Source organism: Thermobia domestica, chromosome 9 (genome assembly GCF_964235325.1).
Source record: "Thermobia domestica chromosome 9, izTheDome1.hap1.1, whole genome shotgun sequence".
Taxonomy (NCBI): Eukaryota; Metazoa; Arthropoda; class Insecta; order Zygentoma; family Lepismatidae; genus Thermobia; species Thermobia domestica.
The window spans coordinates 6893076-6911731 of record NC_137462.1 but is presented as its reverse complement, the minus strand read 5'-3'; the positions used below and the strand labels follow the sequence as shown (position 1 = coordinate 6911731).

The window sequence follows — 18656 nt, the reverse complement described above, 5'->3', positions numbered from 1 at the left end:
AATAAAATAAAATAAACAGCTACTCATCAGACCAAGATCTCGGAACACGGAGGACACCGTAGGAACTAAAGGGCTCGGAACGGAGTCTTCTCTGACCAATTCCCGATCTTTCCCGACAACACACGGCTTTTTAATGAGCACTGGTCATAGGTACAACCGACCCTAGGTAGAGCTCGCTCCCCTACAGTCTAAAAATTGACTTTAACATGTGGCCGCGGTAGCTCAGTGGTAAAGCGTTCATCTCTGGTGCACGAGGTTCTTGGTTCGATCCCAGCTCGTGCCAAGTGGGCTTTGTAGTGGACAAACACCGTGTGCATGGGTTTTCTCGGGGTTCTCCCGTTTCCCCCCACTTTATTCATTCACCATTTCATTTATTTCTCAATCATCACCGTTTCCTTTAGCCTAGCCGGCATAATCGTGGGACCTAACACTTAAAAATTTCATTTCGTTTTTTTGATTTTAACGTATTATTTGGGGTTTCATCATAATATATCATCTTTAAGAAGTTGAAGATTTATTTCGCGACACTAGCTGGAAAAGCTAATGAATGGCATCCTTCTGAAAACTTCCAATTTCTAATAAATGTCTGAATCGAGTACAAGATACGCATTTGTTTCTTACAATCCTATTTCTGCACGAAGTAAAAAGACTTACAAGGAAGAGATGTAAGCAGTTAACGAGATAAGGACTGAAATTAATTATGAAATTTACAAGTGTGTTTCATTTATTACGAATTCTAAAAGTGCACTTACATGTTATAGCATGATGATGACTATTATGACATAACAGTTACATTAGCAACGAAGGGATTCTATGTACTCGTTTGCAAAAGATAATACAAAACATAAATGATTGTAATAAAGGTTTAAAACAACAACAACAAAAAAAAAAAAATGAAGACGAAACCATTCATTCTGTCGAAACGTTACAGACACGAAGTAAAGTCTTGTCTGAAGATGAAAAGAAAGGAGCAATTTAGCTGACGACTGAACAACTCAAAAACTGAAGTCTAGCGTGACTACTCACCGTTAGATACGGTGTCAATGGGCATAACCTTGAGCACGATTCAATACTCACAGAGATTTCTTCCTCTAATGCACGAAAAAGGAATGAACATTCTTAGAAAAAGAGAAATAACGAAAAAGTAAAAGAAACTGATCGAACTTTTCTTATGTACGTTTTTCTTTTTTCTAATTATGAGGTCTATCCAGAAAGAAATCGAGTTTTCTAAATATAAAGCTGCTTACCGTTTGTGAAACTTATTCAGATTTATCTCCTTCAAAATATGGGTTCTTTTCACTAGTAATACATCCTTCCCAGCGTCTTCCACTGTCGGAACTCACTTTTTAAAATAGCCTGGAGATCTCCAAGCGAATTTTTTGTTACCTCTTCTTTGGACTGGAAACGGCCTTTCAGGGTTAACTTCAGCTTGGGAAACAACAGTCGTATTGTTCTTTCGCAGAAAAACTCTAATGACATGCGTCGAATAGCTAGGAGCATCCATGTTCCATTTTTCCAAACTTCTGGTCTCTTCTTTCTGATAGCCTCTTTTACACGTCTCCTTACTTCTAAATAATATTTTTTGTTCAAAGTTTGATATTCATAATGAACACCAAAAAATTAGCTAAAAAAATTATAAACATCACTTTAAGAGACGTTGACGGGTTTGTGAGTCTCGGATGACTTTGCTTTTCATTCAACGTCATAGCCATAAACCCAAGTTCCGTCACTTCGTCACATATTATATTTTTCAATAAGCTATCGTCTTCATTTGCACGATTCAAAAGATTTTAAGTTTTCTACGCGTGTTTCTTTTTGTTAATTTGTTAGTAACTGTGGAACGAATTTTGCGACAACACGATGGATGTTCAGTTTTTCAACTCAGATCACATGATAGGAAAATTTACTGGTTCCTACTTCCTTAGCTATCTCACGGACGATTTTTACATACAACATCGCGCATTTTCTGAATATGAATTTCATCACATTATCTTGATGAGCAATTTTTGTAATACCACAAAATCCCCACTAGTGCGGAACCCAACTTCACTCCAACGCTTGGAGTCTCACAATGATAGAATTACCGCTGAAATGCATGGGAAGAATCCCACTACGCGGTGCTGGCAAGCAAAAAAGTCAAGGACAGTTGCTTTGAACGGATTTTTTCTAAAGTTCTGAACACACCTCGTACTACAAGTAATGTGTGCGTCACTGTTAAAAGACAAACACAATAGATAACAAATGTTTACGTATGCAGCATATACATAAATAAACACTATGTTGTAGAACGAATTGGCACTGGCAACAAATGATATCTACAGACACTTCCATCATATTATTCAGCTCGGTGTCACCTATCGATTGATATACGTGTTATCTTGACCGAGATTAGTGTCGAATCCATAGCTTTCGGAGTCGATAAGCTGATTGGTGACAGTCTCGATGACATTTAGGCTCAAGGTTGGTCAAGAGCATGAATATCAGCTACCACAAATATTGACAGGCACAACACTGAAGCTACTTGTTATTCCTTATTCTACTCAGTTATTTTTCAAATGTGCACAAACCTTATTCTTTCCATGCAACCCCGGGTATTTCAGCTCGTATGACATAAAAGTATTTTCAAACTTGAAGGACCAACTGGAAAAAAAAATGAAAAATGAAAATAAAAAGAACAAAACCAAATGATAAAGTGCACAATAGCAATACAAGAAGGGGCAAACGTATGGCTACATGGAGAGAAAATCGAAGACGTTATGACGTTCGCCTACTTAGGAACTCTAATATTCTCGTACGGAAGAAGTAAAAAAGATGTAAGTTCCAGAATAGCGCAGGTTAAACAAGCATTCAATAGGAAAAGAAGACTGCTAACATTAGTAAATGTGTCGTTGGACGTTTAAAAACGATTTATTAGGACACTGGTATGGAGTGTGCCGCTTTACGAATCAGAGAAAAGCAGAAATATCCAAGCTGGAAGCATTGGAAATGTGATGTTGGCGAAGAATGCTGCACATTTCATGGACCGAAAAGAAAAGGACTGAAGACGTACTAAAGGAAGGGTAATGGAGGACGACAGATTATGAAGATAATAGGAAAAAGAAGAAACCGCATACACTCCGCATCTTATTCAGCACTCTGATTGGATCACCGTGCTGATAGAAGAAAAGGCAAAAGGAAAACCAAGAAGAGGAAGACCAAGGATAGACTATCTAGATGCAGGTATGAAGAATAGACCTTATCAAAGTATAAAACAGCTCTCCCAAGGGAGAGAAAAGTTCTAAAATTTCCTTGTGATACAAGATTGTTGAATTATACGAGTACATTACATTGATATTAATATAATTTATAATTGTTAATATTCTTATTTTTCAGTTCAAGCAAGTAATAAGTAACAGTATATTTTAAGTGTTGGAAATAAAGAAAAATTAGAATAACGAATACTTTTATATATTTACGTAAATGCCATTAGAATAACACTAATTATTTACTTTTTTTTTAAAGCAAAGCTGAAGCTACGAAGACCAACCAAGAAAGAAAATTCGCTGGTACATCACGTCGTACAGAATCGACCTAACAAATGAGGGATCTAGTTTCAAGTATTCGCCTATCTAGAGATCAGGATATTCTATATCCTTCCCCCCCTTCATTACGTATAATTAATTTTGCCCATTACGATTATTCAATGAATTTCGTTCTAAAAAAAAAATATGAATAAACCCCTATACCACACACAAATACATACACCAATGAAGCCTTTCTATTCATATAGTCGTTGTGCTTTCTTTAATGAAATTCCGTTTAAAATAAACTGAGGGACAAAAAAAACAATACAGCTGTTCGAACGAATCCTCCCACGGAGACAAAACAGACATCCGTAAGCAAATATCTTCCCTCTTAAAACAGCAAGAGCTCTCATCCGATGACGTCATCGATCTTTCTCTGACGCACTACAGCATCCCACTATGCGGATCAACAGAGATTCCAGTGGCAGGGGAACAGAAATTGTAATCTTTATACAACAGAAACCTAATTATCTACAAGATCTGAGATGTATGGTTAAATCAAGTGGTATTTATCTTCGTTTTAAGAATTCAATTATATCACGGGCTTTCATATAAACAGATTTACTGGTAAGTAAGATAACATATGGCAAGCGTTCTACACAACTTATCTTTCTCTACAATGATACAGTGTTCTTCGAATTAAATTCTTTTCTGACATCTTGCTACAGGAAGTTACAATTCCAAATCACACCATACTAGGATTCGTTTGCTTTTGACGATGTTCATTTCACTAATACATTCAGCGTATCTCTTCTGCATTAATTTGCCATTATTTTAAGCTACACACAACGGAAAATAGTTCAATAAAACACGCTTTCACTTACTCAGACATTTCATTAATTCGTAAACATGTTTGAATTAGTGTCACAACAAAAGGTTACATTATGTAAACCTGAAATAATAATGCGAGAAGTAATTTCGTTAAATGTTTAATCTCAATATTATATCTTTATAGTGTATTCTAAGTAGGTACGTTTAAAATACATATACAGTAGAACATCGTTTATCTGCACACTCAAAAGTAACTAGTGTTGCTCTGCATTGTTGAAAGAGCGATCATCCCTTTTCCCTCCCCTTAACTCCAACAAACCAAGGCGCAAAATTTCCGGTCGCCAGGTCGCCATTGCAGACTTGAAATTTAGAGCTGGCGACCAGTGTTCGGTAAGTATAAAATTCACAATTTCTATCAATGCACTTCACTTAAGGACTTTGATGCGAAAACTGCAATCGGTAACTGGTATTTCAGTGCAGAGAGGGAACGTTATACAAACATGAAGTCTTATGGTAAGATATTTTTTTTTAACATGTATATGAATTGTCCAGTTCAAAATTCATTATTCTGAATTTAATATTGTCTGGCTTTGAAATTTTATGCCCTGATGTAATCTCTTCCTTTATCAAACCAAAGACCATTGGGGAAGGGGAGAATTCTCAAAATTTGTACGTGAGAGAGACTGGCGACCATCATTTTTTGATGGGCGAATGCGTCTGACTGAAATTTTGCACCCTACTCCAAACTGTGTGTTTGTAAATTACACCAAAACGCCTAACATGTACTATAAAAATCGTTTTTTTAAAAAATAAAAAAAAAATCCACTGAAAATATTTATTTAAAATCATGGCAATATAAATCTGCAAGCATATTAGGCATATTGTTAAGCAACTATATGCACATCCACCAAGAATCTAGAATATATTAACGCACGTATTATTGTGTTATAGTTTAACACATTCTATAAGCACAAAATTGATTTCTATGGCTCACCTTTCAACAGGAGACAAAACTACTCCAAACTTCTCCAAATGTGTGCTTGTTTTCAATATCTACCGATTTAATAATTAGATTCGTGAAACATTTTAATTCACTTCTACTATTAATTGGATTTAACAAATATATATATATATTTTTTAATTTCTTACTTAAATTTTGCTATATTTTTGTTGATTTGTATTAGTAATACTACAACAAATTTCATAAAGATCTCCCAAGTTTTTGAAATGACTAACTGAATTACATTCTTTTAATACCAAAATAATTTATTTATTCTATCATTCTAAAAGCACATTATCATGTTTCGTTCAATATATTCAAAATGTCTGCTGCCCAGCAGATATATTTTAATCGAAGATTTGAGCTGTTCAAACTCGATTAACTTTAGCCCATGCAGCGTTGCCAAACACACAAAACGCAAAATACTTAGAATACGGGAAAAAATACTCATTTACTTATCCATCATCACAACTGAAGTTATTATCTGTCTTCTCTAAAGGGACATTGTCACTCTATTGAATACGAATTCTGTTTGAACTATATACACTGTAACTTCCTATATGGTTTAACTTACTTTACAATGTTGTGAAACTGTCACATAATATAGTGCGTCAGAATGGAATTAACTTTATAAAAGTTAAGGTGATTTTTTTTTTCAAGATTAGGAGGGGGGTAAGTACACTGTATTCTTCAGTTATCTTTCTAAAACACTGTTTAGGAGGGATCACTGTGTAGCTCAAAGAAAATATACGTCGTATTCCTTCAAAGTCAAAGAGTTGTTTACCAAAATTATCGTGATTTTTTTAATGGGAGGGGAGGTTAATCCATACCACATCAGGGGACTAAATTCACCGCTCGCTCTTAACTTATTTTAATCTCAAGTACAAGGGATTTTGGAAAAGATTCAAAGAAATACATAATATTGTATCAAAACTGAATGACTTTTATATAAGCTATTGTGGAACTAAAAAATCGGGGGGGGGGGATCATAACTAAGTTATTCTTTACTGATTTCCCCGCTCTGTGAAAAGCCCTGTATTTTTATCAGTGATGGAAGTAATCTAACATGTGTGTATCTTCTTTGGTCAATTAGAATCGTCATGTTTTCAAGCCAAAGTGCATACTTACCAGAAGAGGGCATTTTCAAGCTATTGGTGACCATCTTTTAAATAAGAGTGTGAATCGATAACACGTACGTAAATAAATATGATTTATTGTGAGAAATGTATACCACAGTTTAAGGTTGAGACAATTTTAACCCATAGCAGTTATCATAACGAACAGAGAAAACTCATTGCCCAGGAGGTGGATGGCCAGGGAATAAGCGACGATCAAGAAACCGCATCTCTGGTCAACCAGTCAGTCAGTCTTGCTGTAGGTTATAATGGCTCAAAATAAACAACGATTTCCAGAACGCTGTTAACTGAATGGGCGTTGAATACGGCATCGCAATAACCTGTTCGGAAATTCTTTGAATTGTAAGACTGCAGCGTTTTAAAGGAAAAGCAATTGACCTTAGGTGGAGGCATGGCATGCAAATAATAAACCAGTTTCACGTATTATACACTTTACACAGTGATCCATATACTTAGGTGAAAAGGGATACGCCTCCCATAAGGGAAAATGGCTCACGAACAGGGAGTTTTATTGGTACCCGTTGAACGGTGCTTGGAAGAAGAAATCTCTCAATATATCATGACTCACTTCACCCACCACATTCATCGCCGACAACAACAACAAAAAAAAGTATCCATAATAACGATCGGTCGTTTCACGCACGCACAAACGCAAGTAACTTCGATATCGAGTGAAGTAACTGAAGGTCAACGTAACTTTCGAGGGAACATTACACTTTAGAGATCTTTCACACACTACAACACTTACATAGTATATTCAAACGGCATAAAACAACTGTTGTTAACAGAAATATCAAATGGCTTCTACTAATTACTTTGGATTACGGGTAAACTTCGATTACTTAATCAGTTTTTGAAATCAAACTCTCACCATATGCAATGGTCAATTTGTCACATTTTTACCGGTGATAAAATACCACTCGACCAATGCTCGAAACGAAATGAAAATACAACATCGCGATTCACCAATTATTTACTGGTTTTAGAAAGGCCAACAACTCCGTTAGGAGCGAAACATTGTACAACATTTTTTTAAAATTTGGAATACCGAAAAAGCTAGATGTGTTTAAATGAATCTCAAAGTAAAGTCCAAGCAGCAAAATTCTTATTCATTAGCTTTCAGATCCAGAAAGGGCGTAGAGCTGAATGGTATTCACTACGTTATGGCATATGATGGTGATGTAAATATAATAGCGGATGATAGAATAAAATAAACAAATGCAAAGGTCTTACTACACGATTGCAGGGACGCGGGTTTGGAAGCAAATGCAGAAAAAACTACATACACGGAATTTCGCCGGGCTCGCAATACTGCAAATTATGGATGCGTCAAAATATCATAATACTTTCGACAAAATAGATAGTTTCAAATATCTAGGATGAATGCTAACAGGCAAACCCATCCACGAAGAAATTAAATGTAGACTGAAAGCAGGAAATTCGTATCATTAAGTTATTCAGTTCAAAATCTTTTGTTGTCGCGAATTTTGTCTGAAACTCATAATACATAAAACGATAATTATGCCTGTTGTGCTGTATAGTTGCGAAACATAGTTGCTTACTCTGATGGTGATTTTATGTTGATCGAGCTTTGTTGTAGTTATTACCTGAGCTTCCTCGTTCCTATAGGATTAGCATACAGTCTTCAGCGTGAAAGACAAGGGTTAGACTCCCGCTTAGGGTTGCCATCCGTTCGGCTTTTGCTGGATTTGTCCTACTTTTTATCAGTTCTCACAATGAATTTAAATTATTTTTGAATTGTAAGCCCTGAACCAGTCTTATATTTGTTTTAGGATTTGGTCTTTAAAAACTTGAAAGAAATTCTTAAACCGTTTGCGTCATGTGGGTAACTGAGCATACAATATACATTTATGAATGACTCATTTATGTCTGGCATGTATTACTGGCGTAGATCAAACTCTGACTCTTGGCGAGGAGTGGATTGAATTTTTATAAGTAACGATAACACTGAAATAGTCAGTGTACTTAAACTTTTTTTTCAATTTTATTTTGTAATTTCAAGCAGAACTGTAGTTACTGAAAAAGTTATTTCTTCTAAACGTTTAGTAGAAAATGTTAACACAGTTAGTTAAGGGGATCATTATAGTAAAATATCATTTCAAATACATAAGTTGGAGAATTTTACAATACTTGTCGCAAGAAAATAATGCATTTTTTCTGTCAAAAGCGAGGATAGCAGACAAGTATTATTCTGATCATGTAAACAACACACTTTTAACATCGTGAACACAATTATAAAGTGTTTTCAAAATTATATATATATTTTTAAAATACTCTTTTTAATGAAAAGTCATGTATTTTCTGAAGGAATATCCGTCATTCATTAATAATTAGTTTGGTTTACTAGAAACTTTCATATATTTATTCTGTCCGTGTCAGTCTCGGATACACAAAATCAAAAGCTACTAGATGGACCACCATCAATTTTGGCCAGGGTGTAGAGGGTCCAAGCTAGGAGTCCAGTTTCTTGATGGGGATGATCCATTCTCTTGATCTTAAGGTATGGACAGTCAAAAATCGATTCCACATGTATTCCTATTGGGGCGTTTACACTTGGTCGATTTAGTCGCACTACTAAATCGACTCGCTGAATTTGCCACTAAATCGAAGCAACTAGGCCGAATCAGATCGATGGATGTGTTCAATTATTTCAACCACAGAAAATAGAACGTCTTTCAATTCAGTTGCCAGTCGATTAGTCGCCTTCGATCAACAAGCGATTAAGTTGAAGTCCCGTTTACACGGTCGATTAAGTTGAAAGTGACGTCAATTCAACTGAATCGAACGCAAATCGACTAAGTGTAAACGCCCCATACGGAAGGAGGTTTGTAAACACGCCTGGTATATATACAACCCATTTTCTTTTTGTGTTGATGAGTTGCATATCCTGTAGGATACGCTCAATTTTATTTCATGTTTTCATTGAGGCTGGTTTACCAAACTTGGGATTTGTAATGCTGTAAGGGTGTGCCTCAAACTTCAATTTTTTCGTTGTGTACACCACGGCAAACCAAATTCCTTTCCGTGACGTACACTATGGCACTGGTACTTGTTTTGAAATGACAACTCTATTTTTGCTGGAAGCTTATGTGGTTCAATCTCACGTTAAGCCGTAGTGCTAGAAAGAGTCTTGAACCAGTAATCTAGTAACCACAGAACATGGAAAACAAGGTAAATTATTTGACAGTATCTGTAGACGTCACTACGAACACTTCCATTGCCAATATCCGTGGCTGTACTCCTTCGTGATCTAATGTCCAACGATCGAGGGACCAGGTACTGAAGCCTGTCCCCAGATAAAAACCCGAGTAATGAATCGGATTCTATTTTAAACTGTTATCCTGTCTCATATTACCTGAATACTAAATTAAAAAAAAAAAAAATCAGATCGATCAATGAATAATTCTGATTTTCGAAGCGTGTTCGCCACTTCCAAAATTAAAAGGATTATACGGTGTGTGTGAACGCTTAGGTTGTTAGATTCGCAATTAAGAGGTCCCGGATTCGAATCTATTGGCTGACTACCCTCATATGAAAGTTATGTCCTGTAAGCTAAAGAAAAGAAGTCTTTGCAAGAGAATGAGTATGAAATAATTGGTATAACCAAAATATGGGAGAAAACAAGAGAGCCTCGAAAAAACCGATCAACAAGATGATGTTCTCTATCAACTCACTTGAACTAGCCCCTGCACGAAAGAATGCGCTCTACCACTGAGCCACAGTGTTCCCGTTACCATTGTCATGTTTCTTCTCAAACCTACCAGATGAATGTTAGAATGGTACCTATTCTACAACTGCCGACAATACTGAGTCAATGTCGACATATTTGTGATCTTCAGAAGATTGGAGTTCAGTTTATCACACAAACAAATTTAACACTCATCTTTCTAGAATCTCTGCGTCCTTCTTCTTCCATCGGATTATAACAATCACCTGAGATATTTATCTCTCTCTTTCAAGTTTCCTGCCTATCTATAATATATATCTGTAACTAGAGACCTGCACGGGCCGGGCTTGGGCGGGCCGATACTGTTATTTCTTTGGGCCGGGCCGGGCAAAGTTCTAGGAGGCAATGGTACCATTCGGGAGGCAAGCGTCAGGTTGTGAACCAGAGTTTAGAAAATGCTTCTGAGGGTTAGGTCAAATTTAGTACTAAATTTTGAGAAAGATTCGGGCTCGAGCTAATTTTTTTAAATTTTTCGGGCCAAAAATTTTAAAGTTTATCGGGCCCGGGCCAGGCTTGGGCCAAGAATTTTGAAAAACTTATCGGGCCCGGCCGGGCTCGGGCCGAAAATCTCCAAAACTTTTCGGGACCGGGCTGGGCTGGGCCTAGGTACGTTCGGGCTGGATTGGGCTCGGGCCGAAAAATTCGGCCCGTGCAGGTCTCTATCTGTAACACAACTGTACAGTTAAAAAAAAAAGTGAAAAATGATTACCGTACAGCTTATTATTACGAAAATTCCAATCCTCATCTATAACAATGAAGACAAATTAACTGAATACTAATTACCTTAGGAATGGTAGGAACTGAGATAACAGATCCAGTAAACGTCGAGTAAAATTTGACGTAGTATTACTTTCGATATGGAAATCGCTTAAAAATAAGAAGTTCCCTCAGATGACCTTGAGAAAGAGAAAAGTATACGCAAAAATGCAAAATAATCCTTGCATCACATCTTACCCGGAACTTCTTACTAGAAAATCATTACCGTCAACATCATATTTCGAAGTGCTAGATACCAATAAAAGATATAATTACCTCATTTTCTTAAGTAGCATCGAAAATCCCCTCTGCCGTATTACTTTTTAAAGGGATACTAGATGAATCTGCGCAATATCTCGCAACGTTTGCAAGATTGTGACTACTTCCAGCTAGAGTTTCTAATTCATAAATAATCATTGTTTTCTTTCTTCTTGTATGAAGTATGTAATAAGCAAATATATTAGTCACAATTAATTATGTCAGTAATATATGGTGTTCACTGGGCAAAATACTCTCAACAATAAAGATTCATCTTAGACTGGAGAAATGGTTATCATTTGGCCATGAGATAAACGTCTGAGAGATATACTAACCGTATATACAAATGAGTTGTGTTGGAATGTGTAACTCATAGGATATACTGCTTTGCTTTATTAAAATTTCAACGCTCCCAGTGTACCCCTAAAATATGTGAGAAAGAAATAACGACCACATTTTAAAAAAAAAATATTCAATTAGATCTGGACAATCTACACAAAATTTGGAATCGACCAGCGAAAACGGTACGTTTCTAGCACTTGTGATTTTCGAGATCTCATTATCGAAATGATTGGAGACAAAAAACATATAAAGTTTTCTTTGGAGACAAACATAAACCAAGCATTTTAATTAATAAATTCTATGACGGTTTGCTTTATTATATATATATATATATATATATATATATATATATATATATATATATATATATATATATATAGAGAGAGAGAGAGAGAGAGAGAGAGAGAGAGAGAGAGAGAGAGAGAGTTTCAAGATGCCAAACTGGACAATATGATCCAGGAAAACAAATTGTTCTTCTCGTGTGATTCAGGAAAATCGTGAAAATTTTCAACGGCCGCATTCGTTGATGAATTCTTTATTATTTCAACACTATACAGTATGACAAAACTTCCAATGAAAACTTTCTTTCCTTCTTCCTACAATCTATTAACCGCTGAGAGATTTATGATAACAAGAGAAAGTTGCTGAATAACGAGTAACATCACACAGCAGCTAATTATCCAACTTAAATGAAAAGGAGGAGGCGTTTACTTTTGTCAACATTCCTGTTGCGTTATCTCAAAGGAAGCAATGATCGCACTGTCCATTCACATAAAGCTTCAACCAAGCATTGCTAACACCACAAAGTCACGCTCTTTCCTCTTTACAATTATCAACATTCAGTAAACAATCTACGTACAAGTGCAGTGCTTCCTCTATTTCTCATTGTCACTTGTGTTTCTAGTAGGGATGGGCAAAACCGGTTTTTATAAAAACCGAAAACCGGTTTCTATAAAAACCGAAACCCGAAAAACCGACATTTTGGTTTTCTCCAAAACCGGTTCGGTTTTCACCGAAACTGGTTTCGGTGAAAACTTTTCGAAAACACACAAAAGTATTTCTATGGAAATGGATTTGGTTTCCGGAGAACAACGAAACACCATTCTGGTCAGAAATATAACAAATTTTGGAAAAAAACCGGAATCGGTTTTGAAGAAAACCGAAACCGGACCAGGTAAAAACCGAACCGGTTTTGGAGAAAACCGATAACCGAACCGAAACCGGTTTCGGCGAAAACGAACCGGTTTTGGAGAAAACCGAAACCGTGCCCACCACTAGTTTCTAGATACTCCACACACGAATGCAAATTACGCTCTTTAATGTATCGCAGAATACTTAATGACAATATTCACCAGAGTTTACGTCATTTAGTGAAATCCTATGGAGAATTTGCTCATGATCTTTTAAATGGCAATACTGAAGGCTGTAGACATGAAGAAACGCTGAGCATGTAGTCCGTTCATTTAAGAGTCTTCCTCTCGGCGAAATTAAAATACCGCTAATTTTACAGTAATTATGTGATATCTTCAAATAGATAAAAGATAATCGAAATGTGGAATAAGAGCGCCCTAGACAATATTATTTTACATGAGAAACCGTTATCACGACTCACTTATCTGCTTTCGATTTCGAGCCATTTTGAAAATCGGCATTTATTTTCGCGTTTCTAAACAGCTGAAAACGGAAAGCCACTAGGTGATTTGTGATAACGGTATCTCACGCAAAATAATATTGTCTAGGGCGCTCTTGTTCCATATTTCAATTATCTTTTATCTATTTGAAGATCTCATAATTACGGTAAAATTAGCGGTATTTTAATTTCGCCGGGATGAAGACTCTTAAATGGGGAAGTAGAATTAATTTTTGGTTGAAAACGTAAATGTTGGTCATGACCAGTGGCGGATCTAAGGGGGGGCTATAGGGGCTACAGCCCCCCCTTGACGGTGAGGTATACACTGGATAAAATGGGTTTCAATCCTGCTTTACATTGGATAAAACGGCAAAATATGGTTTAGCCCCTCCCTTGATCATATCCTGGATCCGCCCCTGGTCATGACTATAACAATTTCGTCTGTTTCGTAACTTTGAACTCTGTTAGGTAATGTGTAAATTTATATACTGAACACTCCTTTTTATAATTCATATAGTAAAGACCACAAACTTGTATTTCGCGTTGATTATCATTAAAACAGAACTGCACATTTCCTTACAAACGTATGAAAAACATTTCCAAGAACACGCCATTTCTCTTAATTACTAGCAGAGGTATAGCCACGGGGGCCTGGACCCTACAAATGACCAGCTCATCGTACGATTACCTTGCTTCAGTCACTTAAAAATACCAAAGTTTACATATAATTAATACTTTATGGTAGATTATTTACCGATCCTTATCGATCGAAAAATAGTATGTATCTCTTCCGTGTAAGGAATAACCAAATGCACAGCTTACTACCACATTACCGCAATCGATTGATCTACTGCTACAATCGATGGATATAGCTGTTAATAAAAATAATTATGGTGACTTTTAGTCACGAATAATAAATAAATATTTTTGTCAGGAAAACTTAAAGAAATGAAGTGAAATTTCAAGGAAAATCAGTCTTATGTAGATAGGTTCTGTGTATAAGGGCTTAAATTGAAATAGTTATGCACAAAGGTATAACGTTTGGTCCGGGACATTAGTTCCTGGTTAAGCACTAAAAAACTGGTAGGGCCTACACAATATTTATGGAGAATAAAAGCTTAAAAAACACACACACAATGTTTTAAGTTTTCTGCTTTTTTCAGATCTCAATATCACTATCTGTAACACTTTTTTTTTTTTTTTTTTTTTTTTTTTGCGTGATATACCGTAGCTGCCTTCACCCCATCAAAAACGATGGGCCTAGATAAACCTGCTGGCTACACCCCTGATTACTAGTTAGAATTTAGGGACAGGAAAATCCTTTTTCTTTCTTTCTTTTAAATGTTTTTAGTTTTATATTGTTACCATAGTATAGGATTCTTTTCTTAAAGCAACCTTCATATTTAAGCCAACGAGAATAATGTTATGTGGGCCACTCATTCCATAAAACTTTCAAGTTCTATAAATACAGACGAAACAAAAACACTAGAAAAACACCCAGTGCTATTATCTCTAATTTCATATAATGTTATGAATAAGATATCTAATTTATTATTTAACTTTTGATTATTTCTAAACCAGCGTCATTGTGAAAGAGCCGGAATAGTGTACACTTCTTTTTTTGGCAGAATGTTTTTGTTATCACGCTCTACATCCACGTTTGGATGATTTCGATTTAAAAACCTGCCTAGATCGTTAGTAAGCTTAATACCATACATTAACTCTAATGCGGAAAACAACCCACACACCAATGTATAACCATTTTGCTGAAATAATTATATGAATCTTACACATTAAAACCAGATCTGATATTCACTAATTATACAACATGTATGCCTAAAAGCAAACAAGACAAACAATATTGTTGATACAAAAGCTAAAGACAGGAATTAAAAGTTGTACTAGAAGTATTTTTTCTTCGTTTAACATACATTTCCATATATGCTTCATTAATTCACGAAATGATTTGTTCTTTTAAGACCACTTATATATGTAAAATAAATAAATAAATTGCATTCAACGGATTTTTTCTATGCTCTCTCCTTTTTTAGTGAACAATTAAGAACATTAAAAAAAAATAAGAAGAAACTGATCCAGATGTTATCTCGAAATACGAGGGACACTCCATATATTTTGCAATACGCAAGTTCTATAAAACATTTTTTTTTTCTCGTTACATGTGAGACATCTGCAGTATTGAAAACATACCAAACTGCATTGTCCAAGCTGTGAGTTTTGTGTAAGAATGACATTTGTGATGAAAAGTGTGATTGCAATGGAGCTTTCACGCGAAGCATTTCGAGCCATGATTTACTATGATTTTCGCGTAGGCCTAAACGAGAAAGACTGTCACCAAATTTTGAGGTCAGCGTTTGGGAATACCGCTCCATTATATACAACAGTGTTTAGATGGTACAATATCTTTCAAAGGGGTCGGAGGTCTTTGGAAGATGAAGCCCGTGGAGGAGGGGACCGTGTTCAACAGCGCCGGATTTAGGGTTGCTGTGCAAGACTTGCTCTCTAAAGATCCAAGGAGTACCTACGCGATGATAGAGGAGGCACTTGGCCTGGATCCTCGTCAGCGCACATAATTTTACAAAGCCTCTCAAAATGAAAAAAAGGTAGTTTGTTGGTGAGTACCCCATAGGTTGTCTGACTTCCAGAAAACAGAGGGGGTCAGAATTGCTCGTCAAACCCTGGATATGTTAAACCTAGGTGGACACCAGCTGCCCATTTTATGACTGCCCCACTCGTCAGGAATGTCGTGTATGGATTCATGAAGATGACACGATGCCAACTATTGTAAAAAAGGCAAGCGATGAAGAAAGTGTTCTTCCGAAGCACTGGTCTCGTCGCAGCTATTAGGTTACAGCAAACTGGTACACAACAGTCTGTTTACCTCAAGTTCTTGGTTCTTTCAAAATCCGAGGTTTATTCGTCCACCACAACAATGCCTCCTCACACACTGCAAAGCAAACAGTGGAGTATCTCCAGGCTCATAAGTTAAAACACTTCCGCATCCTCTCTTCCCCTGATTTGGCTATGTGTGACGAAACTGAAGGGTCGATCACGGAGTTTCTCAACAGCATTCCAAGACAAGAGTACCACCGGGCATTTGACTTGTGACAGGAGAAATTAAACAAGTGTATTGCTGCTGCAGGGAATTACTTTGAACACATGTAAAAAGGTTAGTTCATAGGACGTATAACCGTGTTCTCTTGTATTGCAAAACTTTTGGAGTGACCCTCGTAGCTATTTAATTAACTAATAACTGTTTCCAAACCCTTTCTTATAGTCTGATTTCTGGATGAGCAGTTTATGGATCCATGACATTTGGACGCGGCCGTTTGGGTGCAAAACCTTTTATCCAAATAGGTTTACCTACCTACATATGTTATAATGTATTTCATAACTAGAGCCCAAATGTTTAAGCACTGGAAGTTTCGAAAAACTTCCGCAAATAATTTTGCAAAAACTAAAAATAACATCCTGAAAATAGCGAAGTTTCTGGACTGCTTTGTGCCCAAACGGACGCGCCTAAACGTCTGCGCCCAAACGTCCTGATCCGCACTTTATAACGGAATAAGCCTCAGACATTCAAAACTTCTGAAATACATGAAACATCTTCAACTATCATTTCTGCAGTTCACTCATTTTCTACGTTTCTCTACGTTCCTCATTGTCTGTCTTAGGGAAAGGAGAATGGAGTAAGTTCATAAGTGCAGTGCATGTTAAAATGAGGCTTTATATTCGAGATCTTCCTGTCACGTGAATGTAAAATCGGATATCTGTCTCGAACCTTAAATCTCACTTGAGCACATATAACTTTTAAACAAGCCCAAAATAATGAGGAAGTACTACTTATTGCAATGTTACATTTTTAATTATCACAATGATGTAACTTTGTTCCGATATTCTCGGCACCATTATGACTTAAACAAAATGCGCCAAAAGCTCAAATTGTGTGCAGCAGTTGTATTGTATGTAACCTATTTAATACAGTCTCAGTATCGAGTTATTATCCCAATTAGTTTTAATAGAAAGGTACTGCTTCGACATTAAAAGTTAGGCACACTTGTTTTAACTGTGATTTTTAAAAAAGTAGAATAAAGGTATATACAACTTATACTCAGTGCAACAGCAATGACTTTCGTGGTAATCAAAACGTGAATGATTAAAACACCATGTCAAGAAACTAAAAAAGATAGTTGTGAATCATCATGCATATGAAAACCTCGAAGAAATATCTTAATTCTGGTTTGAACAAGTAAATAGCACGTTGAATGCATGTTGTGAATTGAAATCATAGGTTAGAGTGAGATTTAGGATTAGAGAAACAACGTACGTAAGAGCTGTGACTATGGCTGTATCACAAAGCTATTCACTTACACATGTATGTCGCTTTAACATTTTTTTTTTTCTTATTAACTGAGGTGTGCAAAGAAGACAGGCATTTCTGAAAGTATCCTTTGCACGCCAGAAATGGAAGTGATTCACTCTGTTATAATGGGCTGTTATCATTCCGCATTCATTTAATCTATTAAGTAATTTACAGATTTATTACAGTTTCTTATGGGAGCTATCAAATGGTACTTCGAAATGGTACTTTTCTACTTCTCAGTTGAGAACTGTCAGTCAACGAGAACTCTTATTTCATCGAAACAGCCCAACTGCTTTTCATGAAGAACCGACATGCATCTGTCACTGGGACGGCTGTTCATATTGTCCTGTCTAGCTTTCGTTCGTTGAGCAATATCCGGTAAAGAAGTTAGTCTTTGGGGATGTACTATGAATAACAGTTCTTCAGTAGCACTTTATCTATCATAATTATAAGAAGCAATGATATTCCAGGAATATCTCTTGATTCTTATTAACTTTATGCACGGTGACTCAATGATAGAGCGCTTACCTCTGGTTCAGCGCTTACCTCTGGTTCATGGAATCCTTGGTTCAATCCCCGGCCAAGAAAGTTTGTGGTGGACAATATCGTGTCTGTGGATTTTCTCGGAGTACTCCTGTTTTCCTCCCACATTATTGCTTCAGAAATTCTCTCATCAGCATTCATTTGCCTTAATCGTCGTCTCCGTTAGCCTAAAGGGCATACTCGTCGAATGTTAACATTTTTCTTATTAACTTTATGAATCTGTCAACTACCAATGGGCCCCATTAAAATGAGGGCACTGTCACCTTGGACAAAAATCCAATCCATTCATCACATTCTCACCTATGAATGGTCAAAACGACTTATCAGTAAAAAGTTTATTTCCCATAAAATTAATGGAACTGATTTTATACATTATACAAATATGCATGACCGGACCCAGAATTGGCCAAAGAAGCTGAGACAACAAGCGGATACCATCGACGCGGACGTGTTTAACCGAGTAGAGTAGGATTTCGATTATCGCATCGATGTGTTCAACTGGTAGAAGATGCCACCCTAACTATATGT

At 36.4% G+C, this 18656-nt stretch overlaps 1 protein-coding gene across 1 annotated transcript in view; it reads right to left on the bottom strand.

Annotated features, from left to right (window-relative positions):
* Positions 1–18656, bottom strand: part of Lis-1 (LisH and WD40 domain-containing Lis-1) — a 185869-nt gene that overhangs the window by 109756 nt on the left and 57457 nt on the right. Inside the window, 1 exon segment of the mRNA XM_081770535.1 lies at positions 2568–2640. The gene's annotated coding sequence lies outside the window, so the exon portion shown is untranslated.